Below are 14,703 nucleotides of genomic sequence, written 5' to 3'. Positions count from 1 at the left end.
AAAAAATTGTGTGGTTGTTTCAATGCTCCAAATAATAGTATTTTTTTTATGATAGCAAGCTATAGTAATAACTTAATTTCCTGGTGCAGAACGACATTGGGAATATTATTCTGCTAATTGTCAGCTCCGTTGCATTTCATAGTTTGCATTTCCTGAAACATTTACCTAAGACTCCGACCACAACCAGGTCATCTATCCGCCAGATACTATTACAGTGTGCAGATACACACAACCCACCTATATAAAAATGAGATTTCCCACTGTACATCTTTGGCTTTGTTGTGGCCCAAATTTCTGCAGTGGCCGCAGCGTACAAAAAATTTACACAAAAGATAAGAAAAACACCACAGAAACCGCAGTAAAGTGGTTAAGATATTTATAAAAGATATATTCTCTACAAGACGGCAGTTTAAATTCATCATTACAAATAAAAAATAAAAATATAATCAAATAAATTACTGGCTACGAGGAGAAGCCAAAAAGTGAAAGCAGTACTTTATCTGGCCGCCTCTTTCTTTGTGGAAATGGCCATGTTGGTTTTCCATTTTCATGGCATTTTGCATTTTGCTCCTTTCTCGCTTTGCTTTTTTTATTTTATTATTTTTGGTCAGTTTTCTTTTTCATTTTTCCTATTTTTTTCTGCTGTAATGAAAGCGATTACAAGCCGACAGCAAAGCAGACGATAATCAGTGAGGAGAACGGGGCCTGGGGGGGGCGGTTTGGGGGAAAAGCCATTTCCTTTGCTTTCCACTTCCCCCGGCCCCTTTGTAAAGTTGTCGGGCAAATTTATGACATTTATTGAAATCGTTTTTCTTTTGGCTCTTTCTCCGCCAGAAAAACCCATTCTCATTTACAGAATTTTCTGCTCTTTTTCCGTTCTGATTAGTTGTATGCCATTCCGTTTTCCACCCACCCAAATCCAGCTGCAATTAGTTTCACATTCCACGGGAAATCGCTGGGAAAATTCAGCACAATGCAAAAAGGCCTTTGGACCACTTTTATTCGCCCAAAAATAATGCGGTAAAAATGAAAATAATACAGAAAAAGACAAATAAATAACAAGAAATCCCAGAAATGAGAGGACCTGTTGCTCCGGACACAAAAGAAATGGGTGGTCAAAGGAGGCGGAAAGCAGTTAAGCTAACCAAAAGCAGGAAAATCGTAAAAGGAAGTTTCGGTTTAACAACAAAAACTTCTGGCTTAATTTTATTGAAATAAATGGAACAAAAATTGAAAAAAAATTTAATCTTCCAGCGAATCCGGAGGGAGATAAAACTAAATGGCTCAAATAAAAAGGGGAAAAGTGGAATGGAAATTAAATCAAGGTTATAAAGTATATAGCTTTTGAAAAGTTATAAGCCTGAATTCATATTGGGAAAAATACTGCATTATTTTTTGGGATAGCATAAATAATATAATTGTATACAAAAAGAAAATGCCAGAACTAAATAATATCATAAAACGTGTAATTAAATTGTTAACTTTACTACAAAAATTATTTTAAAAAACTGCAAACATTTTGTTGGGGCAATTAAATAAATAATATAAATTGCAATGCACAAGAGAATTATAGAAATTTCACCTTTTTCTAAAATTATTATTGGTCTTTAAATTTCACATCTAAGTCCATATAATTAAAGTAAAATCTTCTTAATCTTATCAGCTACACTGGTAAGCATGACGTTAGTTACCATATGAATTTTCGAATCGTGTCTAAGCAAAGCCCTTGCAAAAAAAACTTTGGCTCGCCCAAATTTATGAGGGCAACATTCTGATAAAAATTAAGAAAACCAAAACGAGAGCAACAGAAATGTATGGAAAACGAGAAATAAAACTAAGAAATCGACGAGGGCGCTGAAAGTGCGTCTATGCGATAGCCTTGAGCCACATATGGGGGAATGGGATATAGAAGAGCGCCAGACGAGATGAACATAATGCAAAACTTTGCCAGCCACCGATAGAAAGAGACGGATGCGTGGTGTACGAAAGAGATGGGGTATTGGAAGTCTAGAGATTTCAATGAGACCGCGACGATGCAAAGAAAAGCAGGAAAATCAAGTGAATGGCAATTAATACTAGGGAAATACCCATGAAAAGAGCTAGAACTGATACGATTTATCACTATTCGTAGGTCCAATATTTATAGGATAGGTACTCCAACAGACTGTTACATACCAATAACTGTACTAAGGCTTTATTTTTTAAGGTATTACTACCAATATACTACCATATAAAATATGTATGTATTTTGGGAAAAAACCCTAAATCAATAAAGCTGTATGCCTTAGTCCATCATTCCTTGGCCCATGCTATGCGTGGCCACGGTATTTAAAGAAAAGCCTAAAGAAACCTTCGTCAAAGTTGCCGCTTTCCAAATTGTTGTAGCTGTAGCTCGGGAAATCTTGTTCAATAACAGCAGCAACAACAACAAAACGCCCATTACGCATATGTAATAATTTTCATTTTCATTTTCCGAATTTTTTCTTTTCTTTTCTTGTGATCACAGCTGTGCCGGACAAGGAAAAGCGGACAAAACGGAAGGGAAATGGCTGAGAGAAGGGGAAAGCCTGATGGCAGCCGTTTAATTTTTGCTCTTGTTCTTGTTGCTGTCTTTTATTAATGAATTTCTCTCATTTTTCCTCAATTCTCTATAGCTTCTGCATTTTGTCGTCGGTTTTTATTCGTTTTCCCTCTTCTTTCGTTGTGCTCTTGTTTTTTACTATTTGGGCTATGTCTAAAAATATGTCTGCCAATTCGCTAAGTGGCCCCAAACTTATCTATACGGGATATACAGAAAATACGTTAAGATATCCGAAAGAATACACCAAATATTTTAAAATTTATATTACAAATGCATTAAAATATACCTCAAGCTATGGGTTAATAATAAGTAACGATCAAATAAAACAAGACTTTGCCTAATCTTAACCTATATTTTTCAATAGGCAAATTAATTATAAATATCTAGTTAGGACCAATGCAACCTTTAAATAATAATATTTCAGACAATGATAAAACATTGTAATTGTCCAATCAGTTTGAATAGTCATATGAAAATACTGTTTGAAAATATCTTTTTGAAAATTGCATACAAAAATCGTTTATCTTTAAACAGTATTTTGAGAATTATAATCACTTTTCAATTATTTAATAGACCTTTTAAGCCATCTCCTTTTCGTTTTCTCGTTAAAAAATGTTTCCACCAACGGTTGCAAACAAAGTTTAATCTGACCTCTAGTTCATCAAAGTCTACTTTATTAAAATTTATTCAAGCTACCGAAATCACATCATAATATTTTCTCAAACATTGTAATTACCTACTTTGCTAAAAATACGTATTTGTTATCTATTCAGATTATTTTTTATTGTTATCCTTTGCTAATTGGCTTTGTGACTAGCTCACTAATTAATTGCTCAATGTTGGTAAATGGATTCGTTATTTCAGGGAAAACACGAAAAAACGATTTGTTTACATTGTAAAACTGCAGACTGCCCAAATACTTATACGTGTGTGCATATATTAAATTTATATATATATATTACTATTTATGTTTATCTCCTTGGGTAGTTTGTAAATTGTAGTTTGATTAGTTTTAGTTGCCGCTGCGCTCTGCGAATATTTCTCAATTTTTGGCGCGCATTTTTCAAGCCGGCACTCTTTTCACAGACACTAACACTCTTGCACTGGGCACACAAAAAATCAACAAAAAAAAGGTTTCTATAGATTTAAGAAAAATAAATTGAACTTTTAAAGATCGTATATATTCTGTTTGTCTTTGATTAGCACCGAATCGCGAGAGTTTTGGTAGTGAACTGTTGGTAACGAATATTCTGCCACCGGAGGATGCGAACCGCGCCGCGTGTCCGTACACGTGGCCAACTCGACGTAGACTGGGCGTATACGTAGTGCCGCAATTTCTGGCTCTGCTGCATCGAGTCTGCCGCTCGACTGTTGCCGCTGCCACGGCGGATGCTGCCACTGCTGCTGTCACCCGCCCGACCAGCGATGCCTTCTCGGCCGGGTTTCCCGCCAAATCTGGCTTGTTTTTCCGGCTGTGTTTTTGGCGCTCATAAAAATATGTAAATGTAAATACAGTTTTGTTACGTAAGCATTTAATTTAATCAGATCTTTCTACTTCATAAGTGACATTTTTGTGATTTAGACACTTTAATAGAATTTTATTAACCATTCACCCTTCCTCTTAAAAGGTCCGCTGTGCTTAAAGAGTTATTACCAAGTTACCCGTAAAAACGCAATAAAAACCATAAGTTCTCTGAAATTAAAAAAAAGACGCAGCGGAGTTTTTAAAGTTGTGTACTCCTATTATCTTGATCCCATATCGTTGATGTACACCCAAAAAAAGTCTTCATCAATATGGCCCTATTTAGGTGTCAATGTGACCCTATTGAGTGTCAAAAAATCTCTGATACGAAAAGTTCAAGTTCAGTCATCACTTTGACACTGGTAAAAAGTCTTCTGCCGCAAAATCATGAATTATATGCGTGGCTCAAAGTGCTAGCTGATCGTTTTTGATGCGCGGGTATGAGCGTAATAAATTTATTTTTCTTTTTTCATTTGAAATCTGAAAACTTTTTAAATACAGCATTGGTATTACAATTTAAAAGGAAATGTTACATATTATTCTTATAAATGGGCGCCTACTTGAACTGGGAATCTTTCGCATGAGGGACAGAGACACCTTTCCAATTGATCCATCGCATAACGTTTCCCGCGGGTGTTTAGTTCAAATTCCATGATAACCTATACTTAACCACAATTCGAAACTCAAACAATCGCAAAAGCTTTTATCGGTGATGAAGTACCACGGTTGTTGCCAAAATTACACTATTTGGGGTGGAATAAGATTTTTCGTATAAAGTAGTACACTTTTGACACTTATTTAGGATCAAATTGATCCCAAAAATTAAATTGACACTCAAAGATTTTTTGGTAGTACATCAACGATATGAGATCGAGAGAATAGGAGTACACAACCTTAAAAGATCCGCGCGTCTTTTTTTAAATTTAAGAGAATCTATGGTTTTTATTGCGTTTTTATGGGTAAAGCAAAGCGGACCTTTTAAGAGGAAGGGTGAATCATTAATAAAATTCTTTTTAAGTGTCTAAATCACATAAGGAGAAAATGGTTGATTTTTTTCAAAATTTTTAATAGTCGCATTCAAATTCGATAATTGCAAGGTTATTAAAGATAGACTCAAAACCAATTTCAAATATGTAATTAATGTAAACTTTAAATTGCTGTAAAACAAAGGTCTTCATTTTGACCTGCAGTGCATTCACATAAGCGACAAAGAAAGAGACGGAAGATCGTTTAGCCAGTGTTGAAAAGCACTAGAAGTTAGTAAAAGGACCGACAAATTTTGCACGTAACAGCGCTATAAATCTTTCTGTTTTGTTTCTTTTTCCGTGTGCCTTATGCGATTTTTGCGAATCTTCCAAGCGTATTCCAATCTTAAAGCGGTCATCTTTACGTATTAACTTAACTTTCATCAATTTTCAATTTAAAAGTTGAGTAACGGGTATGTGATTGTCGAGGAATTCAATTTCTAAATTGGTCAATGGGTGTCTGGTTTTCCCTCCTTCTGGTTTTTCTCTAGCTTTTTCCTCCAAAAGTTCGCATCTCTGGGGATGCTCCACAAGCGCTCAATGCCGAGTGAGTGGAAATACAAAACGAATGCCGAACGCAGCCGAGGAGGATTCGCGAGCCCTCACACGCGTGTGGGGCCTGACTTTCACTCGAAATGGAATTTCCCATCATTCGAGTGGAAGAGACGCAAAAGAGCAAAGACTTTGAGTGAGTTGTTGGTTTTTTACTCATTTCCGCTGGTGCTTCCGACATCGTCCTGGGCCAAGGAAGTTGTAGCCACGCTGACAAGGACAACAAAGTCTGTCTTCATTTTTTGTTCGGCTTCTTCGCATAATATTTTATTTTATTTGCTGTGGTTCCTTTTCGGTGAAATGTCAAATGACATTCTTGGATCACCGAATGTAGAAACTGTTTTTAAAAATGTTGAAAATGTCTGTATGGTTTTCTTTAAGCCTCAAGCGATTTGATGTTTCGTTTGCGATATGGTTGCGTACTTTCTGCAAAAGGTCTTGAAAACTACTGACTTTCTGGGTCACTTAAGAATTACATTTTATTAAGATATTAATAACTAGAACTCCAGCAGCTACCGCTACGTTTTTCAAGACAGTCAGTCAGAGCATACCCTTACATTTAAGCGACAATACAAATTTCCGTAGTCCCTTAAACAAATAATTTAGATTTAATAAGATTAAAGATTAAAGATTAAATCAAAGTTTTCCAGCAACGTACATGACGATTAAATCGATTAAGGACTGACAAATTTAAGGTTTATGATTTAATAAGATTAAAATTAAGCCAAGTAATTGTGCACTTCTGGGCACTGTACAAAAATGTGTTATTCTGGCTCACAGAAATAGGCAATGAAATTAATTTAAAGTCATTTTTTTCTTATTGTGAGGTGCTTTCTTAAGCTACAATCGAAAACCATAACCATTTATATATTTATTACTCTATAATAATATATTAATATTGTTTTGCATTAACTTAAAGCAGTTATAACTATATAAATTACATGTATTATACAAAAGATTTTAGACGGTCTTAAAAATTGTTACTTTCCAGGCTGCAAATTTTTTTAAGATGGCGATATCATTTGAAGTGTATATATTATTATTTTTGCCACTCTGCATAATACGGATACAAACTGAATTGAGCTATTAGGAAATCGTGCACTCAATGCAACTCCAAGCAATAAACTTGTAAAAAAAATCGATGTAATCACATTGATACCCAATTAACCTTAACCAAAGAGTATCCTTTGAGTATACCAGCTAGAAATTTCAGCGAAAAAAGAGCTGGCTGCGAGACACAGGGACAAAAAGCAGCGCCATGGCTGCGTTTTTGCATCAAAGGACCTAGGACAACTGAGACCAAAAGCTGCATTGTGCGGAGCCTCAGGATCCGGCTGCGAGGACGACGGGGTCGAGACGTTCCTTTTGCTTCAATTTGCTGTTCTATTTTGCTATTTTGCCGCTTTCACAGGCCACAGGGCAACAACAACAACCAGAACAACATGGAAAGGCGGTCAAAGGTTGCCAGAGTTACAGCCAAATGAGTAAGATGCGAGGAGCCGAACAACAAGACAAACGCAACAACAACAACAACGACAAAAATCCTGGCAGCTGCTGCCTGTTGCCTCAATAAGGAATAATTTGGCCGAGAATTCCCACTCATTTGCCATTTCCCATTTGCCACATCCCACATATCCTCAGACCCCATGTGCCACCCATCTCCTGTGCGTTATTTGCCTTTTGAATCCAATGTGTGCTATGCCTCCGAGTGTGATTAGCAGCAATGTTCAAGTCATAACCGTAATAACAAGGACATGAGAAGGACCCAAAGAACCCAGGCCGGGGCCAAAAGAATATAAAATTCCCGCCTGGCCCACAAAATTATTCGCAATCAACGCCATTAAGTGTCAATCGACTACTGCAATTATTAATCAGTCGTCTCCAAGGATCTAGGACTTAAGGACACTGCCAGCAAAGCAGCAAAAGGCTTAATTATATAATCAACGAGTTGGCCAAATGGTGTGCAAGCTCAAGCCAAGAATAACCAAGATATCCCACAGTATATCTGTCCAGCATGTAATTGTGGGTGTTCGTATCTGTGGCAATAAACTAGTCTGTTTGCCTGATTTCAAGACCGTATTTATGTATGGGTTCTACAGGGTCCAGCATCCATGTCCTTTACTTTAATATTTGCACGCAAGTGTTTGTCCATATCCCAAATAGTTTGCAATTTATGACAATGTGGCAATTGAAATAAATTATGTAGATAATATCCCCAACAAATCTTAGGTTTAATTAGTCCATTGTTCATGTAAATAAGAATCTAAAATGTGTATACTTCATATTCATATTGTGAAAAAAGTAATGAGGGGCAGCTTTGAATCTAACCGTAGCTCATTTAAATTATTTGCATATGCTATTTAAACGTAAATTGCACTACCTTTAATTTAATTTGATTTTTGTAAATTAGATTCTGTTCAAAAATTAGAAAAGCAATTTAAATTTAAATTTAAAACTACAAGAATATACTTTTGTTTTTGATACTAATTCGATTTGTATTTAATAAATTAAAATGAAATTAAATAAATAAAATGTATTATTTCCTATCAGTAATTGCTCGAGTATTTGGTTTTTTATAATATGTTTTTATAAATACATAATTTTTTTATTTGAGCTACGTAATATGATTGTCGCAATCTCAATTGCTGTAAGTTTTCTATAAGCACTTAAGTACTTGAAAGTCTACAAACCGATGGAATCACAAGCCTCATCCAAGCCGGAAAGCAAACAAAATTTTAAACGATTTAGTCTGGAAAAGTTTTTTTTACAAGTGAAATTGTCTAGGGGGCTATGAGCGAGAAACTTTCCAATTTTATGGAGCCATACAAATTCACAATATATAATTAAAATTCTATTTTTGATAATTGGTAAACTCGACTCGGTCTGTCTATCTATGCAAAAGTTTTGCCAAATGAAAAACGAAAACCACAAAAACCGAAAAGGACACTCCGCCGCATTATGCCTGCAATCCTGCACACACACACACACACAACAAAGGACATTCAGGACAATGAGTGCTTTACTGAATGCAATGAGCACCTGTCGATGGCAATTCGAGCAGGGAGTCCAGGAATCCGCAAAACAGGTGCGCTGAGAAAAAATAATTGTAAAGCTAGAGTTGTTTTTTAATTATGTGTGGTGACTAAAAATAAATTTCGTCTAATTAAACCTACCCCATCTGTAATATCTGTTAAATTGGCAAAGTTCTCGAGTTATTTAAATTCACCAGCACATTCACCTTAGTCTTTTGGAATTTATTTAAATAAAACATTACTAAGTAACTGGACCTATTTGAGACTTTTATGTTGAAAAAACTACTAATTTGAGTCCTTAATTAGGCAAATTGAAAAAATTAGCAGTCGGTCCTTAAAAATATAATTTTCAAATAAATGTTATTTTCTGCTACTGGTTTTTATTAAACAAGAAAATATTTCTTTAATTTTTTAAATCTTAAAGTTACAATTACACGTCGGTTTTTGCAATGCAGTAAAGAGACAGTGAACCACGGAGCCACATGCCCAACGGCCTATTAAGAAACAATGCCAACTCCTGCCCAGAATTTACCATTTTTCAGTCGACCGCCCGTAGCCCTTCCCTTAATGTCCCCCCTCCACTGCCCTCTGGCTGGCATATTGCAAATGAACTCGACAACTATTAAACACCTGAAAACGCTACACGGCGGCAATTGTAAAACCAGTGTGTCCAACAGCAACGCGAATTGCAGCTACAATGGCAGCAGCAACATCAGCGATAACACAGCCATCAGAGCACAGAAAAACAACAGCAGCATCCGCGGCAAAATTAACAAGAGCAACCTCAACTGCAATAATGGCAGCAGCAACAACTAAATCAGTAGCAACAGTTTCCAGATTTAACAAAAATGATCCCAAAAAATCATGGGACATAATAGGATGACAAATAAACATGTAAGAACCTACTTCTAAAAAAGGTAACTTAAGATCTTAAGAGAAATTTACTGATGTTAAGAAAATGATAAGCCCAAAATTAAGTATAAACATAGGTGGGCTTACGTTACAAACTAAAAATTCCGCAGGCAGAAATTGCAACAGCACCAGCAATCTCAGTCTAAACAAAAGGAGCAACAGTGGCGACATTAGTGTAGACAGTAACATCAAGTGCAGCAGCAATCGCTGCAACTGCAACAGCAACACGAGCAACATCAACAGCAGCAACACTAGCAACACCAGCAGCAACAGTAAAAGCAACAGCAGCACCAATAACAAGTTCGACTACAGCAATGGCAGCAATCAGAAAAGCAACAACCGACAACAGCAACATTTTGGCTAGCAAAAATTGCAGAAAATTGAAAAATTCATAACGACCGAAACTGTGAGAATAAAAAAGGACGTAACGATACCATTTAAGCCAGAGACCAAAACCAAAACCAAAACCAGAACCCGAGAGCAACAGACAACACTCGACAACACAGTGTTTGGAACCGCAGCGGCAGCAGCAGCAACAGCAGGTGGCATAAAACATGTCTGCCAAAAGTGCTCGGCGGAAAGGACCTTCCATGTGTCCTGAAGCCAGGAGCTAAGGGGGCCAAGGGGTTAAACGGCCAGCGAGCAGCAACAAAAGCGAAATGAAGCGACTTTCAAAGGGCTTACACACCGCTGCCAGCTTGCGCAGGTGAGCCAAAATCAAAACAAAAAGGCAACCGAAACAAACCAAAACAAAAATGCAAAAGACAAAAAATTGTAAACAACAAAATGTGGCGAATAACAAAAGTTGTTTTACAAGGGATTTAGCGAAACGAAAAGCAAGCTTAGCATTGCAATAGTATGAAACTGAAATTCCTATGTACATTTTGAATTTATTAACAAATGCGACGTCTGTTCACAAATTTGAATATGTGACACACTATAAAGATATCCAGATTTTAGGGACTTTATCTCATTCATGCCATTTAACAAGCGGTAAGATACTTAAAATGATCAACCAATAACCAAAATGCAGAGAAACCCAATTTCCCAATTAATTTTTGAGATGCCTTGCAAAGCGGAAACTCTGTAAACCCAACACTTTTTTTGAACTCTGAAATCGAAACTATTCCGACCGGCAATAAATCTAATTGCCAAATGCCAGACAAATTTCTCTAAAGCCAACGGAAAATATCAAGTGAAATGAAATAAATAAACTAAGCAAATCTCACATGTGGTTTCTTGTTGTTGCGACTCCTGCATATGTTACAGAATGCTACAAAAATGTTCGCTTAATACGTAATTGGGGTTTTTAGAATGCAAAATACCTGGTAGTTAAACACTAACCTTTAGAAATAAATGTGTAAAACAAATCAACAGTTACATTTTTTAGTTAATAAACTCCGCATTAGTTAACGTAGTAACTATCCGATGTTGTATTTCTTGAAAAGTTTCAATTGGTAGAAAGAGCAAAAAAACTAGGCGAGTGGGAAATCAAGCCATGCCTGTCTGACGAGTGCTCAGACCGATTAGACACTAAGATCTCGAGACAACTAGATGTAAGAGCTAAAATGATGGGATGATGCATGTGCACCCAGAAAAAACTGTTCTCATCACACTCGATTTCATTATTTCCGTCCACTTTTACTGAAATCAAAAGAAAGTGATCTTGGTTTGAGAACACATTTTGAAAATAAGTTGTCTCAATTTCAGCAGAGTCTTCTCGGTTTCGAGAAAAAAATTCTCGAATTTATGCAAAAGCGCTCTCGTTTCCAAGAGTAAATCGTTCTTGATTTAAATAAAATATCTCTCCTATCGAGACGAAACTATGTCTGTTATCAAGGGAAATTTCTTCTTGATATCAGTATTATGCGTGCTCATATACTAGAAAAAGTTAGTAGAAGATATCAATTGATATTTAATTATTATTAAAGTATTAGTTAATATTATTAAGATATCTGAAAAGTGGGAAATTCAAAAGGAACTGTGCTATGATGTTCCCAAATATAAGTCATTAAGCTAGCTGGGATTGTTCAGTATGCCCACGAAAATGATAGGATTACAGGGTATGAAGCAAACAATCTCGAAGAACTGAGGAGGAAACGTGTAGCGGACAATCCAAGCAACCGCATCGGACGACAGCGACAACTAACCTGCTCAGACACTGTGTCAACAACGTCTGACGAATTGTCAAAAACCGCAGAGTGCGGTGCCTGTTATTATGGCTGTTGTTCGGGGTGACAATGTGAACGAGCAGCAAGGACGAACAGGATGCAAACACACAAGCACACACACCCACGGACTCACCGGAACTAGGGACAGGATAGTGGGGACAATTTGCGGGCGAAAATTCGTACGCTTTTTTCGGCCATATTTATTGTTATCATTTCTATGTACGCATCGCCAGCCAGCAACAATAAAGCATGAATTTCACGAGGATACGTTTTTTGAAGTTTTACAAAATTTGTCAACGAGCTTAAGGCCATCGAGCACCGACCACTTGACAATATACGCATGTTTTTGGCCCATCAGGCCGGAAGTTTATGTGCTTGCTGGTTTATGAACAGGGATGTGGAAAAAAAACTACCGCGTTATACAAAAAACAATTTAAAAATTAAAATTTACTCATAATTTCATACCAAGCAACATATCTACAGTGAAATAATAATTTAATCAAAACGGGATTAAATCTACTCTTAGCAAGATTAAAAACGGGGCAACTTGAATGTAAGAGATAGCAAAGGATAATTTTGATCCACGTTTTGAATTCAATTCAATAGGACATTAAATACTACCTTTCGTTTACCATTAGAAATATTACTACTGAAATTTTAATAGTGAAAAGGGCTAAGAGAGTTAATTTTGTCGAATTGGTGTAAGTACACATTTTAGAAGCAAATGGGCTTGCATCATTTTCAGTGTTTATGCTATGAATTTAATGCATTCTCCAACACATGAACACATATTTACGATTTTTTGAATTTTATGGGCGTTAAAGTGGGCGTGGCAAGCTTCTTTGTGTGTCAACCGATAGGTATTGATGATTAGTTATAACTTTTTAATGAATGCTCCGATTTGAATAATTTATTACAATTAGAATAAAATATCAAATACATTTTTACAAAATATAAAAAACATGTGGGCAATAGACGGCTTTTAGCGTTATCGGCGATTGTGGGCGTTAAAGTGAGCAGGAAGCCCAAGAATCTACATGCCAAGTCCCAACATTTTACCTCTTATAGTTCCCGAGATCTCAGCGTTCATACGGACAGATAGATCAACTCGCCTAGCGATCCTGATCAAGAATTTATATACTTTATAGGGTCGGAAACGCTTCCTTTTACCCGTTACATACTTGTCGACGAATCTAGTATACCCTTTTACTCTACGAGTAACGGGTATAATAAGAAAATCAATTAATATAATATCGTATGTACTATTAATTCCAAACGGATTTACATACATGTCAAGTGAAATTAAAATCATGATAATAATTTTGAATTCCCCGTTTTCTTAGTGTGTGGGTGCTACAACTTACTGTATGGGCACTAGGGCGGTCCACATTTGTATGGAAATTTTTAAGGTCCTACTCTCACCCGGCTATACGGTGCGCTTTGAGGTATTTAATGTGTACCAAAAAATTTTTTTTTTTACAAACCCGTTTTAGGGTCTGCGAATTGGTTTCAAAGTTTTTTAACTCATACGCACTGTTGCCCTTGATCAAATATATTATTTTCATATGGGTGGTCTTGACTTGGTCTTATTTCTTAAATTCGTTTTTCACCTTTCCGAACTACTTTGAAAGCTTTAAAAATTGAAAAACTTTTCTAGTTGTCGAATTGGATTTAATTTTTGAAAATATTGACACTAAGGTATTAAAATCCCCGAGTTGCATAATAAGTCATTTAAAACATTTCGCAAATAGTTTTATTTATTTTTGGAAAAAACCGTTTCATAAATGGACCTTCTGTAAACACTTACATGTGTACCCAAATGAGGAAGGACAAAGAAGGCTCTCCTTTTATATTAACATTTTTTTTCAGGCTAAAATAATCTTTGTGAAGCCGCTTAGAATGTTGACAAAGTTGGGGGTGGGAAATCGATTTTTTCGAAAAATGTTCTGGCTGGAATACATGTCGTATGAGTAATTTTAAAGCAAACTTTGAGGACGATTCGAGAGGTCTAAGTCTCAACAAAAAATTTTTTACTTTTAATCTACCATGTAAAATGGTGAGAACTAGTTTTCATTTTTTTGGATCACCCTAATGGGCACGCATCAATATGAGCTAAGACAAACGGAAAAACACTCTCAGAGGCATAAACGAATGTATATTTGCCTTGTTCTTGTTTGCCAGGAAAGAATTTGAAAATAAAGAAGAATGTATGTAAGCTTTACTCAAGTGCACACCTACGGATGTATAACATCTAAAAAAAGTAGCTCTAAGTGCCCACTCCTAATATTTACAAACTATTCTATGCTCAACTGCATTGTTTTCGTTTCTAACGCGTGATATTTGTGATATTGCGGTTGAAAAAAAGAAGAATATATATATTTCAATATGAAATATCATCGAATGTGATTGGCTCATTGTGTTGGACATTATAATAATAGATTAGGGGGATCTATTCTTCTGGACCAAAAAGCTGCTGTCCAGTGTAAGCTGATGAAATAATAACTTATTCCCTAATTAACATGCGCTTAAAGCTCAATTTCCATAAATAAATGTAAATAATAATTTAAATAAAATAAAATGTCTCTTAATAAAACTTTAGTTTAAATTAAATAAATACACCTTCATTTTTCAGTAATCTTGCATCCAACATGAAGATGACTTCATTATTTGTGTACTTTACTTTTGTATTAGATCGTATTACATCACTATTTTATAGTGATATTTAATCTTCTATAAAGAAGATTAAAGAATGCAACGTAACTATTTAAGTATTATATATGGAGAAGGTGAAGTTATAAATAAGTTTTAAAGTATACCTTCTTTAATAATTGACACGGTAAACATGCGGTTAATTTCCTTTTAGTTTTTGCTGTTTTCTGCCAATCTTCGCTGCTTCCGATTAACTAGA

At 35.8% G+C, this 14,703-nt stretch overlaps 1 protein-coding gene across 5 annotated transcripts in view; it reads right to left on the bottom strand.

Annotated features, from left to right (window-relative positions):
- The window catches only part of LOC119556215, a 94,501-nt gene extending 90,563 nt beyond the window's left edge, over positions 1 to 3,938 (bottom strand). For 2 of the 5 annotated variants that reach the window (XR_005219965.1, XM_037868195.1), the window contains exon 1: positions 3,544 to 3,938. The gene's annotated coding sequence lies outside the window, so the exon portion shown is untranslated. Of the gene's footprint in view, positions 1 to 3,317; positions 3,400 to 3,473 lie in introns of those variants that run through there. The other 3 variants (XM_037868196.1, XM_037868199.1, XM_037868198.1) reach the window with 3 other exon arrangements.
- Between the last annotated feature and the right edge of the window lie 10,765 nt (positions 3,939 to 14,703).

This window comes from Drosophila subpulchrella, chromosome X, assembly GCF_014743375.2.
Source record: "Drosophila subpulchrella strain 33 F10 #4 breed RU33 chromosome X, RU_Dsub_v1.1 Primary Assembly, whole genome shotgun sequence".
NCBI lineage: Eukaryota > Metazoa > Arthropoda > Insecta > Diptera > Drosophilidae > Drosophila > Drosophila subpulchrella.
Note: the sequence above shows the minus strand (reverse complement) of the source record. Positions and strands in the feature narration are given on the sequence as shown.